At 36.9% G+C, this 16,907-nt stretch overlaps 1 pseudogene; it reads right to left on the bottom strand.

The window, feature by feature from the left end:
- The window catches only part of LOC137630037 (unconventional myosin-Va-like), a 173,540-nt pseudogene that overhangs the window by 41,951 nt on the left and 114,682 nt on the right, over nucleotides 1–16,907 (bottom strand).

The following is a 16,907-nucleotide window of genomic DNA, read 5'->3' on the forward strand; positions in this document are numbered from 1 at the left end:
TAGGAGGTAAATCAGTTGTTGTTTGCAGATGATACTGTACTGGTTGCAAACGAGGAAGAGAAGCTTGGCTGATTAGTGACAGAATTTGGAAGGGTGTGTGAGAGAAGGACGTTAACAGTTAATGTGGGTAAGAGTAAGGTTATGAGATGTACGAGAAGGGAAGGTGGTGCGAGATTGAATGTCATGTTGAATGGAGAGTTACTTGAGGAGGTGGATCAGTTTAAGTACTTGGGGTCTGTTGTTGCAGCAAATGGTGGAGTGGAAGCAGATGTACGTCAGAAAGTGAATGAAGGATGTAAATTGTTGGGGGCAGTTAAGCGAGTAATAAAAAATAGAGGGTTGGGCATGAATATAAAGAGAGTTCTGTATGAGAAAGTGATTGTACCAACTGTGAAGTATGGATTGGAGTTGTGGGGAATGAAAGTGACGGAGAGACAGAAATTGAATGTGTTTGAGATGAAGTGTCTAAGGAGAATGGCTGGTGTATCTCGAGTAGATAGGGTTAGGAATGAAGTAGTGAGGGTGAGAAAGGGGTGTAAGAAATAGGTCAGCAGCTAGAGTGGATATGAATGTCTTGAGATGGTTTGGCCATGTTGAGAGAATGGAAAATGGCTGTCTGCTAAAGGTGGTGATGAATGCAAGAGTTGATGGGAGAAGTACAAGAGGAAAGCCAAGGTTTGGGTGGATGGATGGAGTGAAGGAAGCTCTGGGTGATAGGAGGATAGATGTGAGAGAGGCAAGAGAGCGTGCTAGAAATAGGAATGAATGGCGAGCGATTGTGACAAAGTTCCAGTAGGCCCTGCTGCTTCCTCTGGTGCCTTGGATGACCACATTGAGTCCCTTGTCAGGCTGGGAGGAACATAGAGAGGAGACGTCCCCTTTTTTGTTTCATTTGTTTGATGTTGGCCAGCCCCCAAAATTGGGGGAAGTGCCTTGGTAAATGTATGTATGTATGTACGTATGTGTATATTTATCAGAGGCTTTAGAGTATGTTTATAAAAATGGATGTGCAACAGAAAATACGGTAAAGTATACAAGTACGAGTGACAGGTAAAGTAGTGGAATGGAAGGAGATATCATCTAGGTTAATGTGGGTAAGGGTTAGGTTGGGTAGGGAATGTTGGGCTTTTGTCAGTGCGTATGGGCCAGGTTGTGAGAAAAGTGAAGAAGAGCGGAATGAGTTCTGGAATGAATTAACTAGGTGTGTAGAAGGACTGGGTAGAAGGAATTATGTAGTCATCATCGGCGACTTAAATGCTGGAGTGGGCGCTGCAGTCATTGGGAAGTATGGCGTGCCAGGTGGAAATGAGTGTGGTGAGAGGCTGGTATATATGTGTGTTGAGCAAGAGATGGTGATAAGTTCTAGCTTTTTCAAAAAAAAGATAAAAACAAGTATACATGGGTAAGAGTGGCAAATGGAAGAGTAGTAGAAAGGGTGTTAATGGATTATATGTTGACTAAAAGAATGTTTGGAAGATTGAAAGATGTGCACGTATTTAGGGGTAGGGCTAACGGTATGTCTGATCATTTCTTGGTTGAAGGAAAAATTTTTGTAGCAAAAGAGTGGGGGAATAGAGTAGGTGGATGTAAAAGGGAGCTAGTGAGGGTTGAAAATGGCATATGACGAAGTGAAAGTAAGAGAAACTGGTAATTTAGGGGAGGAATGGAAGTTAGTAAAAGAAAATTATTTTGGGATTGCAAGTGATGTGTGTGGCAAGAAGTTTGTTGGAGGCAGCATGAGGAAGGGCAGTGAATGGTGGAATGAAGGAGTGAAGGTAAAAGTGGAAGAGAAAAAGAGGGCTTTTGAAGAATGGCTGCAGAGTAATAGTGTAGAGAAGTATGAAAGATATAGAGAAAAATGTGGAAGTAAAGCGCAAGGTAAGTGAGGCAAAGAGGGCAGCTGACCTGAGGTGGGGTCAGGGATTGGGTCATTCATATGAAGAGAATAAGAAGTAGTTTTGGAAAGAAGTGAAGAGAGTAAGGAAGGCTGGTTCAAGAATTGGAAAGAAGTGAAGAGAGTAAGGAAGGTTGGTTCAAGAATTGAAGAGACAGTGAAAGATGGAAATGGAAGGTTGTGAAAAAGGAGAGGAGGCAAGGAAAAGGTGGACGGAGTATTTTGAAAGTTTACTTAATGTTGAAGATAATAGGGAGGCAGATATAATTGCCGTTGCAGGTGTTGAGGTGCCAGTGATGGGAGATGAGAATGAGAGAGAGATTACAAGAGAGGAAGTGAGGAAAGCACTAGATGAAACGAAAGTAGGAAAAGCATCTGGTATGGATGGTGTGAGAGCCGAGATGTTGAAGAAAGGGGGTGTGACTGTACTTGAATGGTTGGTGAGATTGTTTAATATATGTTTTGTGTTGTCAATGGTACCAGTAGATTGGGTTTGTGCGTGTATTGTACCACTATATAAGGGTAAGGGAGATGTGCATGAGTGTTGTAATTCAAGGGGTATAAGTTTGTAGAGTGTAGTTGGAAAAGTGTATGGTAGAGTACTGATTAATAGGATTAAGGATAAAACAGAGAATGCAATCTTAGAAGTACAGGGTGGTTTTAAAAGAGATAGGGGTTGTATGAATCAGATTTTTACTGTTAGGCAGATATGTGAGATATATTTAGCAAAAGGTAAGGAGGTGTATGTTGCGTTTATGGATCTGGAGAAAGTGTATGAGAGTTAATAAGGAAGCAATGTGGAATGTGATGAGGTTATATGGAGTTGGTGGAAGGTTGTTGCAAGCAATGAAAAGTTTTTACAAAGGTAGTAAAGCATGTGTTAGGATAGGAAATGAAGTGAGTGATTGGTTTCCGGTGAGATTGGGGCTGAGACAGGGATGTGTGATGTCACTGTGGTTGTTTAACTTGTATGTTGATGGAGTGGTGAGAGAGGTGAATGCTCAAGTGCTAGGACGAGGATTGAAACTGGTAAACGAGAATGACCATAAAGGTGAGGTAAATCGGTTGTTGTTTGCGGATGATACTAAACTGGTTGCAGACATGGAAGAGAAGCTTGGCCTATTAGTGACAGAATTTGGAAGGGTGTGTGAGAGCAGAAAGTTGAGAGTTAATGTGGGTAAGAGTAAGGTTATGAGATGTACGAGAAGGGAAGGTGGTGCGAGATTGAATGTCATGTTGAATGGAGTTACTTGAGGAGGTGGATCAGTTTAAGTACTTGGGGTCTGTAGTTGCAGCAAATGGTGGAGTGGAAGCAGATGTACGTCAGAAAGTGAATGAAGGATGTAAATTGTTGGGGGCAGTTAAGCGAGTAATAAAAAATAGAGGGTTGGGCATGAATATAAAGAGAGTTCTGTATGAGAAAGTGATTGTACCAACTGTGAAGTCTGGATTGGAGTTGTGGGGAATGAAAGTGACGGAGAGACAGAAATTGAATGTGTTTGAGATGAAGTGTCTCAGGAGAATGGCTGGTGTATCTCAAGCAGATAGGGTTAGGAACGAAGTAGTGAGGGCGAGAACGGGTGTAAGAAATGAGTTAGCACCTAGAGTGGATATGAATGTGTTGAGGTGGTTTGGCCATGTTGAGAGTGGAAAATGGCTGTCTGCTAAAGAAAGTGATGAATGAAAGAGTTGATGGGAGAAGTACAAGAGGAAGTCCAAGGTTTGGGTGGACAGATGGAATGAAGGAAGCTCTGGGAGATAAGAGGATAGATTTGAGAGGGGCAAGAGAGCGTGCTAGAAAGAGGAATAAATGGCGAGCGATTGTGACGCAGCTCCGGTAGGCCCTGCTGCTTCCTCCGGTGCCTTGGATGACCGTGGAGGTAGCAGCAGTAGGGGATTCAGCGTTATGAAGCTTTATCTGTGGTGGATAACGGGGAAGGGTGGGCTGTGTCACCCTAGCAGTACCAGCCAAACTCGGTTGAGTCCCTTGTCCCTTGTCAGGCTGGGAGGAACATAGAGAGGAGACATCCCTTTTTTTTTTTTTCATTTGTTTGATGTTGGCTACCCCCCAAAATTGGGGAAAGTGCCTTGGTATATGTATGTATGTATACAAGTAGATAACAAGCTAGGAGTGATGTGTACTGTGGAGGGTATATTTCACGTTATGTAATAAATGGAGAAATTCAGCAAGTAGACTGAGAATACTAAAAGCTAAAACAGCGTATATTGTGGGAAAGAACAAGTCATCAAGATTAGGATTTTGGAAAGTCACCGGTGTATGAGTGAGCTAGTTTTGAGTCAGAATCCCCTTGTATATATCACTTTTGGCTGCATGTTGCAAGAGAGATTGAGGAGCAGTGGGAAGAGTTAGAAAGAGTGAGTGAGCCAAGTGAGAGTTCATTGAATAGTCCAATAGTACCTGTGTGAAGGCTGGATGAAAGATGGCAAATGTGTGTGGCTTTTATATAGGTCAATGAGGTTACTGTGAAATATAGGTTTCTAATGTGTGATGTGTCAGTGCTTATGCACAGTAGTATGCATGGGATGAAAGTGTTTACTATAGTAGATCTAGCTCGTATTAGCAAATGCCAGTAACAAAAAGATCAATCACTGCCTTATAAGAGCTAAAACACACTAGCTCGTATTAGAGAATGCCAGTAACAAAAAGATCAATCACGGCCTTATAAGAGCTAAAACACACAATAGTTTAAAAATTAGATCGATTAATGTACTGCTGCTTTTCAAAGAACGTTATTAATCAATTAAAGGGCATATAATTTAGTACAGTGTTAGGGAAGTTGAAAGAGGTAAGAGTGAGAGTATCAAAAATTGAGTGGTTTGCTGAAGGTGTGTATTTTTGGGGCAATGTCTGCATCTAGATTTAAAAAAGGCTGAAAATTGAGTTAAGCAAAGGCAAGAGTTAACTAAAACAAGGACAGTGAGAGTTGAGAGATGTTTTAGGATTAATCTAATTTGAAACACTGGAGAATACACTAAGTATTTGAGTGGTGCTCATTATAAATAGATTATAGAGAAGTAGCATTATGATCGTAAATATGAATCGAGTGATTTGGATGAGATGTCCAAATTATTAGATGAAAAATAAAAATAAAAATTTTGATTGTTTGGATAATCCAAAATGGGTTTGCATTTTTGTATATGGTAATGGTGTTCCCATTTCTGAATGGATCAGTACGTTAGGAGAAATTAGGAGATTTGCTAGTTCGTTGTGGGATAGTATATGGAGATGATTTGGGCATACTCTTCGCACTCCTCAAGAGAGATTAGCTCACCAAACGTTCAGCTGGGATCTACAAGGAACTAGAAGAGTAGGAAGACCAAACCTACATGGCTGAGGACTATGAAGTGCGAAGTAGATGATGAATGAAGAAGTATTAAATTAAAAGTTCAAGATAGAGACAACTGTGAAATCTAACAGAAGTATATGTATACATATTTTTCTGTGAATAGTGCAATCACAATGTGTATAATTGTGCATGACACACATGAACATATGGGTAGGTTCAAGTTGAGACAATGTATGAAAAAAGACTTTCACCATTTTTGAGTAGGATCTCAATGACTGCCATGACAAAGGGCTTAGTTATAATTATCAGAGGATTTTTGCAATTAAAAGGGAAAGAAGCATATGTTTAGGATAGCTCATTGGGTGAGGGAAGACTAGAATAATTAGAATGAATTTCACAAATTTGGTTTGTATTAATGTATTTTAGGATACTCTAAGAGTGCATAGTACCTAAAATAAAATGGTCACATTTCCATATGAACACCTTACCTGTAATTAGTGAAGTGAATCTCTCCAGTACTGTTAACGTATCTTCTTGAAAACTTGGAACATACTGCTAATTCTGAAAGAAAGTAAATATATTAGTATTCTTAAACTTTTAGCTGAATTAAATTTCAGACTGCACATACAACACAACATTATTATTATTATTATTATTATTATTATTAGTAGTAGTAGCAGTAGTAGTAGTATCATCATTATTATTATTATTATTATTATTATTATTATTATTATTATTATTATTATTATTATTATTATTATAATCATAATTATTTATCATTATTATTATTATTATTATTATTATTATTATTATTATTATAATCATAATTATTATCATTATTAATATAATCATAATTATTTATTATTATTATTATTATTATTATTATTATTATTATTATTATTATTGATAGCTAAGATACAACCCATGTTGTAAAAGCAAGGTGCTTTAAGCCCAAGGGCTACAACATGGAAAAATAGCTCAGTGAAGAAAAGAAACAAAGAAATTGATATTTTAAGAAGAGTAACAACATTAAAATAGATATTTCATAAATGAACTATTCAGGTTCCACCCATTCAACTACCTGATTAAGAAAATCATTCAACAGTCTGGCTCACAGCTGGAATAAAACTTCTAGAATACTGTGTATTATTGAGATTTTTGATGGAGAAGGCAAGACTGTTGCAATTAACTGCATAATATCTAGTATTACAAGCAGCATGGTACTGTCCAGGAAGATCTGGATGCAAAGATTGGTCAGAGTTATGAAAAATTTTATACATTATGCATAAAGAACTAGCTGAACGACTTTGCCAGAGATTAATATCTAGATCAAGAATAAGAAATTCAATGAACCGCCAGTTCTTGTACAATAAATTAAGATGAGAATCGACAGCTGAAGACCAGACAGGAGAACAATATTCGAAACAAGGTAGAATGAAAGAATTAAAACACTTCTTCAGAATAGATTATCATAAAAAATTTTAAGACTTTCTCAATATGCTATTAATTGTTCAATTGAAAAACAGATTGAAAATGTTTCTCAAAAGTAAATTTGCTACAAGAATCACACCCAAACTTTAAAGAGTCGTATTTATTTAAAGACACATTATCAATGCAGAAATCTGGATGGTGAGGTGACAGTCTTCGACCTACTTACAATCAAACCTAGAGTTTTGTTAGGGTTCAACTTCATGCCCCATAATTTGCACCATATATTAATTGTACCTAGATCTCTATCTAGAGATTCAGCAACCCAAGATCTACATTCAGGAGATTATATCAAAGCAAATAGTCTTATCTATACATGCAACAAACTTGTGCTCTAGGCGAAACCACAAATGTGTATATAGTATGAGAAGTAATGAGAAAAGAACACTACCCATAGGAACACCGGATATATTCCTATACTCACTATGGTGCCCATCAACAACAACTACTCTCTGCAATCTATTACTTAAAAATTCAATAATAATGCTAAGAAAAGACCCACCCACCATTTCTGTACAGCATTGGAGATTATAAGAAGGGCATCACATGCTCAAAGGCCTTTACGAAAACCAAATTTAAAACTAGGGAACAGATGATCAATTTCAGCATTCCTATCTAGACGTTTTGCCAAAAGACTTTCAAAATTTTTAGATAACACGGGAGTTACAAAAATTGGGTGTAATTAGCTCGACTAGAGCTACCGCAAATATATCTACATAATAGAGTAACATTACCAATCTTCAACAAGTGCTAAAAGAACCTCTAGCTAACTTGTGGGAAATAGCAGATAACTTTGGAGCTAAGAAATCTGCAGTCTTTATAAACACCCAAGGAAAAATACCATTTGGGTCTACACCTCCATAAGCATCAAGGTCCATCAAGAGATCTTTAATTTCACGAGACCAAAGAGCTAAACTAGTTAGTTCAGCCTCGGGAAAACAGGAATGCGGAAGATTAAGTTTCTCATTACTCTGCTTACTGTCAAAGATATTAGCCAAAAGAGCTACCTTTTGCTTTGGTCAATGCATGACAGAACCATTTGTTTTAAGTAAGGGAGGAACTGTTGCATCTACATCAAAGAGTGCAAATTTAAGGGTTTGAAATGTGATCCTGAAGTTCTGAGGGCTACATGATAATGGGGACAAAGTTTCGTTACGATGGGGTATCTATAACATGCGTGATAGGTACCACGTGATCACCTGCTACCACTGTCAGAGGTATGGACATCTTGAAAAAGATTGCAAGTATAAGAATGATGATAAAGTTTGCGGGAAATGTTCAGAAAAACATTCCACAAGGAGTGTAATTCGCAAGTGTCAAAGCGTATAAACTGCACAAAGTTAAACAGACCAAGTGACCACATAGTAAATTCTAGAGACAATGCTTATGACTTGGAATTGAAGACTAACTGAAAATACTGATCATGGTTACTAGGGATGTCATTAACTGTGGCTATGTAAATATACAATCTGTAGGTAATAAGATTGTTCAAATTCGAGAATTGATAAACGAGAAATATTCAGATGTGCTAGCATTATCTGAAACATGGCTAAATAACTTGGACAAGGCAAAGATCACATGCCTTCTTTCACATACCGAGAGAAGGTAGGTCTGGCGGGGGTGTCGGACTCTTTATTCATAAAAGTTACTAAAATCTCAAAACGTTGTAAAGAATTAGTGCAACAATCTTTGAATATATAGAAATAAAATCTACGCCAATAAATAGAAGAATATCCTTTGTAACAATCTACAAACCTCCTAGAACAAACTCTAGTATCTTTTTTGAAGAATTCGGTGCTCTCATCGAGATGATTATCATGGAGAAAAACGAATTATTTATACGTCGAGACTTTAATTTTTGGATGGATGACGCATCAAATCCCGACGCTTTGGCATTTAGTGAGTTACTAGAATTATATCGACTATTGAATAATGTCGACTGTACAACTACTTTAACTGCGCATACGCTAGACTTAGTTCTAAGTGATGCCACGAATAATATTGTATCTGATATAAGAGTCGAAGAGAAATGTACTATCTCCCCAGTACACAAACTTATTACGTTTAGTCTACCTCTACAGAAACATGCATTAGTAAAGAAAATAAACTTTAGACATAAATCAAATTTTTCTCATACCATATTTATTGAAGAAGTTACAAAGAAAATAAATGATGCTATCAACATTCCCTGTGATCATGATGACCAACGTCTGTTATGAGCTAAGTGTGCTAACTGTCTTATGACCACTTATAATAAAGTTAGTAAAAGTGAATATGATACCATGTGCCCACCGATGGAAAAGACTAACTGTAAAAGACCAATCTCCTTGGTTTGATGGAGAGACTTTGGTAAAAAAGAGGGAAAAAAGATGTAAAGAAAGAAAGTGGAATAGGTTAAAAACTGAAAGTACTTGGGTAGAATACAAAACTGCTGCGTGTATATATAACTACCTACTAAGAAGGAAAAAAAGTGAACACTTTAAGAGAAAGATCCTCGAAGCAGCAACAGACATAAATAAGTTATATCGTCTCCTGAATGGTATAATGGGAAATGTAAAAGAAAAGAAGCTACCTGATGGATACAGTGACCAGGAACTAGCAAATAATTTTCTAGTATTCTTTAAAAACAAAATTGAAAACATAACCAGGTCATTTGTAAATACTCAACATCAGATTAATGAGACACCAGGCACACAGACAAAATTAATACGATTTAACAACAAACACAAGATGACATCACCAGAATTATCAAGAAAGCAAAGAAAACAAACTGCGCGATCGATCCTATGCCAATATCTGAAGTAATTGGAGAGAGAGACTTTTCTAGTCTAGCCGAAATAATAATGAGAATAGCAAATGCAAGCATTGATGAATGCAAGTTTCCTAAATCTGAGAAAATGGCTATAGTCACACCAGTTCTGAAAAATGCACTGGACTACCAGGAATTAAGCTCATATAGACCTATTTAAAATCTATCCTTTGTCTCAAAAATGCTTGAATATGTAATTGTTAAACAACTAGTCAGCCACTTAGAAGTAATAGAAGCTTTGCCTGGCAACCAATCTGCCTACAGAAAACTATACTCTACGGAGACAGCCATCTGCTCTGTTGTAAATGATATGCTAGAAATGAGGGATGAAAATAAATGTGGTATTCTAATACTGCTCGATCTCAGTGCTGCTTTTGATACAGATGTGCATGAACTACTACTAAATGATCTACAGTCCATCGGCGTTGAAGATCAAGCTTTCGAACACCTAAAAGACTACTTAGTTAGTAGAAATTACTGTGTACAAATTGGAAAACTATTATTCATCATATGAACCCTTAAACAGAGGGGTACCCCAGGGGAGTGTACTTGGCCCAATCTTATTCTGCATCTATACTATTGGTCTATCGAAAATACTACAAAGGCAGGGCGTGAAGTTTAAACTATTTGCAGATGACACACAATTTTACTTCTCCATAAATGATATACATGACAATAGAACAAATGCCCGGTACTGCCAAAAGCTGCCAAAACAAACTATGGTACTTAACATTGGTAAGGGTGAAGTAACAACGTCAGTCATGTTGAAATAACGAGAAACTCTTCGAAAAAACACTGTGCCCAAAAAAAACTATGCTTGCTGCAAGTCCAATTACAGAAGGATGTCCTAGAGGGCGCGTGTGGTAGGTGTCGTTGGGGAGTTCAACCATGTTATCTAGGGCCTGTCACGGCCCTCCCCATTGATGAAGGGATTATCTAAATGGAAGACAACCTGTGAATAGTGGTTTACACACGCCTTTGTTTAATACACGACACCTACAAGGTGTTCGCGCGAGGGTTGTAACCTCTGCATTCCATGCTTTTATCTTTCTCTAGTATATTTGGAAGATTTATATTAGGAAAGGTATAAGGAAGGACCTTTCTCACCGGGCGTCACAGGCCTCTTCCCAGAAATAGATTTTTCCTTCGTCAAAATCCCTTTTATAAAAAAAGTACCTGGACGAAAATTCTGTTAAGAACTTGTGATAAACTGTGTTATTACCAGGATTGACTACTGCAACTCTACTACAATTTACCAAAAGTCCAACTTAAGAAATTACAAAACAACATAAACAGAGGAGCAAGACTGATAAAAGGTGTCCCACCTAGAGAAAGGATCACCCCTATACTAATTGATTTACACTGGCTGCCGATTACAGCGAGAATTGAATTTAAAATATGTACAATAACCCACCAAGTTATCAGAACCGGTCGTCCAAAATACTTAAGAGAATTGCTACATATTGCGCAGCCAACAAATCGTGTCAACATGAGAATTGTTACAGATGGCTTCAAACTGTTGGAACCTAGAATCATGTCTACTTTAGGCTCCAGAGCCTTTAAGTATGCAGCCCCGAGACTATAAAATAAGCTCCCATGAAACATTCGAATGATTGAAGAAATTAAGGCTTTCAAGAGGAAACTGAAGACTTTCTTATTTCATGAGTCTTTTGACAGTGACGATTTAACAGTAAATGAACAATATGTGACTTGAAAAGATGAATACTGTGAACGAACAAGGTAAAACGACAGTGGAGGTTCTGTAGAGAGTTGGGTTCCCTTGCTGTATGGGACCGGAAAAGCAGCCATCAAAGTAAAGTAAAATAAAGTAATATATAACGGTAGACAACATTCATTGATTCACAAAACGTAATAAATTTAAGATGTCAAAACCAATTAAATATCTTTCCTCTTATGACACTCTATTCTAAAGTATCCAAACCACGAAGAAGAAGAATGTTTATAACCAAACAATTCTTATTCAAAAATTAATTCCAAGCTTTATATTTCATATTGAATCTAAAACTTAACAATCATCACAGCATTTCAAATTCACCAATGTTCAGTATTTTTTCTTTATCTTTTAACGAAATTTTGGTAATTTAACAATCAACATACATTATGCTGTGTGATACACAAAATACTTAAGATGAGATAAATTTATCTTGTAGGGCTCTGCGTTATGCATGAAGTAAGTAAGTAAGTAAGTAAGTAAGTAAGTAAGTAAGTAGGTAGGTAGGAAGGTAAGCAAGCAAGCGAGTAGATAATACATTTGACGAAATCCAAAGTACATTCTTTCGTTTCAGAATCACCAGCATAATGTCCTCAGATTTTACTATTTTTAATGCATATCTGTTCACCTTACGTAAAAAGGACAATTTGGTAGTAGGATGACTGATCACACCAAAAGATAGTTGCTATACGCAAAAGGATACAGCCGGAGGTAACACGAATACCTTCTCCCTTTACGGAAAGAACTGCCTCTTTAACCAAAAGATTCTTTGTACAGTTCACAGCCAGATAAACACTAGTCTGTCTTGCCTGTTTCCAGCAAAAGTGGACAAAAGTGTTTATCCCCAAATTGGCCAAGTAAAAAACAAACAAGCTAAAATGCTAAATGGAGGACTAAGTAATTTCAGTATTCCTTTGAAAATAATAGCGCAATGACTTAACAACTTGGTAAAAAATCTAATGTCAGGGCAACATTTCCACAACCAATGAGTTGCATTTCTGGATTTCTTTGGGGATTGACTTGAGAATTAAATGAATGTCAATATTAGAGCAAAGCATAGTTAAAGAAGTTGATTTGTTAGGTCACAAGAGACCAAAGGAAACAAATAGCCATACGCATTAACCAATGCAGTTAAAGGTCAAAAGGACACCTTGTAAGAGTCATTAGTGCCCTAGAAAATATACCATTCGAGAACTGAACAAATAAATAGCCATAGACATTAACCAATGCAGGTAAAGGTCAAAAGGACACCTCATAAGACATCAGTGCCCTAAAAAAATATACCATTAGAGAAGACCAACAGTTAGACATCATCTTCCAGTGAGGATCAGTCTAAATGAAATCTTTTGATACCTTCATTCCCTAATTCCATGATCTTAAAAAAGGATCTTAGGTTCTATTTCAACCTGTTGTTTGTAGAACTTTAAGTAGTACTTTTTTCTTGAATGCTTTCTCCATGAACAGTTTCAGATTTGGCCAAGGGAACATATAACCATTCTAATACCCTGTATTGATGCTGGAACCCTTTTAGACATTGGATTTGTGTACATTACATAAAGATACTAGGCCTCTGCTATTGGTCCACTTGTCTATCTCTTTAGGGAGAAGTTTTCAAACAGGATGGAGAAAACATGATCCCCTTCAGGGTCTGGGTTTGAGGTACCTCATTCCTGGTCATCCGACAAAGAAAGACAATTTTATGAGGTCTTGTTTCATAAATAATGGAAAGAAATGATAAGAATAAAGCTGATGATGAGTATCCTTTGAGTTGATAGACGCCACATTCCCCTTCTGAAGGTACTTGTCACTTCACTGGTGCCTATAGGAATGTGGAAATGTAGCCCTGGGCCAACAAGCAAATACCTTTGACACATTAAGACAAATGACCAAGGGTTTTAAGGCATCATTCTAAGATCAATGGAACCTTAATCATGCTAAACAGGTAATTTCTGTGGTACTTGTGAGGAATTTCCTCGATGCCAAAAAGATGGAATAAAGAGACATTGACATAGATAAAGAATTGCTCTTCTATAAAGGTCTTGTTCTCATACCAGAGATTATAATCTAATACAGGCCTTCAGAGGCCTTCACACTGCAACGATACTATCACTGTCTCGGTAGAATACTATAATCACAACAATCCCATGTACTTAACATATACAAGGCATAATTAACTCAGTAACAAGATGGTAAATTAGAAATGGAAATACACAAGTAATGAGCTTCTCAATAAACCCAAAATGTGTATTAGATGGAATAAATGAAATAAAAACCCTTCACACCAAGAAAGGAAAAGTAAAATAAGCCTTTGTCAACAACAGTTACTCAACAAGTAAGTTGGAAAAACAAGGAAAATTTGATAGATCCCTAACTGTATCATAAGAAAAGAGAAATGCATTAGTGGCACTCATGCTGTTTGAAAACATAAATGTGAAAAATATTGTTAGAGTTTGCTAAAGAGTCATCCAGGGGTAACAACATAGTTTAATACTCTAGAACACTATGATAGATGAAAGATTGGGCCACAGAAAATGCTGCCAGAATGCATAAGCCTTATTTACTAGTTACAATGGCATTGGTCTGTTTAGATTTAACAATTATTCCAAAACATAGGAAAATAGCTTAATCCATTTGTTGAAACAATGGCTTATATTTCATAGGATGTATATATACATAAACTGAAGGTAGATCTTGAAGTGCATACTGTACAAGGGTAACAATGATCTTTTCAAGAGACCTTACTATCATGGATTACATATCTGCAGATCATAGAACAGATTAACCAGATTCCATTATAGGTAATCATGAACAATAACCACCACTTTGCATAATGAACGCAGGTTCGTGATATTCCTCGAATATATTTCCTTTAAGTCCAAAAGTTTATTTACCTGTAAATACTTGGGTATATACAAGCAGTAAATCAAAAAAGATCCAGATAGATTGACCTTTTCAATAAAGTCACTGACTTGGTACCGTTTACAAATAATATAAAATTGATATACAGTACAAGTATTATTTCCTCTGCTGAAGAATCCTTAAATTTTATAAGATTTGAGGTTATCAGTAAAACCATGAAAGTTGGTATACACGACTTACCCATTCTGGCACATGGATCTTGATGTCTGCATTGGGGATTTTCTGACGTGATTCCCATTCAATGTTCTCCAAATTTCTACTGGAGTCGGAATTCTCGCTCATCCTACTTCTGACGGAGCCATATCCAATGTCCTGTGGATGTAAAGTGTATTATTAGCTTAACTTCATCTAAAATGTTCCTGAATCCCAGATAAACATCCACCTCTGGTTTGAATAATGTCACAAAAAAAGGTGTCGCCATCCTTTATTCAACATTATCAGGAAACCCAAATTAAATCAGTTCTAAGGAGTAGATTTCCCTCATTAACTACAGTGCTATGGATTACCTATTATGGAATGTACTATGTAGTACAGTATATTCATATATTCAGTTATGTAGTATACAAAAACTTCTTTGAAGCAGTTTTTAGCATCACAAGCAAAAGTTATTTTTGCTGTGTGTATCTAATATTCATATATAATGCAATGTTCATAGCAAGGCTAAACTACTTATTGATGAACTAAAAGTATTCCTACTGACGCTCGGTTCTTGAACCGAACAACTATTTTACGATATATAACTTACAGAATTCCACTCCTGAGTCAGCATTAAAAAATAGACAAATAACCATGAAAATCTCATCCAAGACAAATGCAAGATGCCCTTTGAAAACTTTGAACAGGCTTGTGAAATTTTCATTGTGAGGTCTTTGCAACTTTCTATTTACTTCAGTAGATACAAGGAGTAAATTTCTTAAGAGTTATCAAGGCAAGCCATTGCAATTACTGCAGAAATCAGTAGCCTACATGCAATTTTACTTATTGGTTAATTTGCAAAATTACTAATACTGTATACAAAGGAATGTACTTGACCATTAAAACAAAGTCAAGACGAATACTTGAAGCAAAAGAGCCGCACTTATTAATTCCTTGAAAATTTAATAATATTATTCATAATTTCAGTATCTACTTTTTTAGTTCCAGTTTAGATAGTGTCAGAACTTACTGAGGAATTTGAGGCAATTAAACCACTAAAAAAATTGCCTTAAATATTAAGAATCAAGAGTACGGAACTGGTTCACAGTTAATAAAAATGCAAGACTTTAACACCATGATTAAGATAAGAACACAATGTCTTAAATAACTTTTTTTACAGGATAAGGCTAATTTCCTCAGAATAGAAAGATATAACAAATAAAACAAAAATTTAAGGGATCAATTACTGGAAATTATTCCAGTTTACCTTGAATAATCACCAGAAATTGTACATAAAGAAAATTATTTATGAACTCACAATGAAATTTCAAAAGCTCAGAATGAACTATTTAAGATATCTCCAACATGCAAAAGGGTTTCGTACAAGACAAAACAGCTTCAAAATAACACCTTACACAGTGACAAAACAAACATTGCATGTTCAATGTGGCACAAGTAAATCTGTGTCAGTATGAAAAATAATTAGTAATATGGCAAGACTTTTTGTTTCTGAAACCTCAAAGGCAGGCCTCAAAATAAGTAAAATATCTTTGGTAAGTAGAGAATAAAGATGAACATTACAAAAGGGATTTTGACGAAGGAAAAATCTATTTCTGGGGAGAGACCTGTGGCGCCCGGTGAAAAGAGTCCTTCTTATATACCTTTTCTGATAAAACCTTCCAATTATACCAGAGAAAGATAAAAGCATGGAATGCTGAGGTTACAACCCTCGCGCGAGCACCTTTAGGGTGTCGTGTATAAAGCAAAGGCGCGTGTAATCCACTATTCACAGGTTGTCTTCCATTTAGTTAATTCCTTCGTCAAAGGGATGGGCCGATACAAAGGCCCTTGCCAACCACCAGCGCCACACCACCCACGCCACGACGCGAGCGCCATCTGAACAACATCCTTCTGTATTGGCCATGATGGCTTGGAAAGGAAAGGGTGGGATTGTGTAAAATAAAGGGGAAGGGTTTCACCGGGCGCCACAGGTCTCTCCCCAGAAATAGATTTTTCCTTCGTCAAAATCCCTTTTCTGGGTCGATCTGTGGCGCCGGGTGAAAATGTACCAGAGAATGCCTTCCAAGCCCAACAATAACTAATTTAATGAGGGGAGAGAAACAACACCATGTAAAGAAAATCATAAATAATTAAGGTAAACAAACATGATAACAGGGAAGCCTCCGAGTATCAGAGGAAACATGCTACAAAACTGACATGGCTAAGAATATCCCAACCCTGTAACAACGGTAATCAATAATAGTTACAAACATAACCTAATATGTAATAAACTTAGGGCTAACGAACTACCAAGGAAGCGGCGTCGTGGTGCGAGTGGCGGGTAGGAGGGAGAAGAAAAGAGATGGATGAAAGGAAGAACAAAAGATCACTGGGGAGAGATACGGCTCCCAGCTGCAACTGTTGGGTATTTAAGAGCCTGTAAGTTCATTAGATAGTGGCGTTTGAAGACCATAGGAGATTCCCAACCCGTGAACTTTATAAGGTCATCAAAGTCCATCTTCTGGGGGAAATGATCCCGGATTGGCTTGTCAAACGAAGTATAGGATCTATAGCCTAATACCACGTATGGGAATGGTACCTCCTTGTTCCCTGATAAACAAG

This window comes from Palaemon carinicauda, chromosome 38 (genome assembly GCF_036898095.1).
Source record: "Palaemon carinicauda isolate YSFRI2023 chromosome 38, ASM3689809v2, whole genome shotgun sequence".
Taxonomy (NCBI): Eukaryota; Metazoa; Arthropoda; class Malacostraca; order Decapoda; family Palaemonidae; genus Palaemon; species Palaemon carinicauda.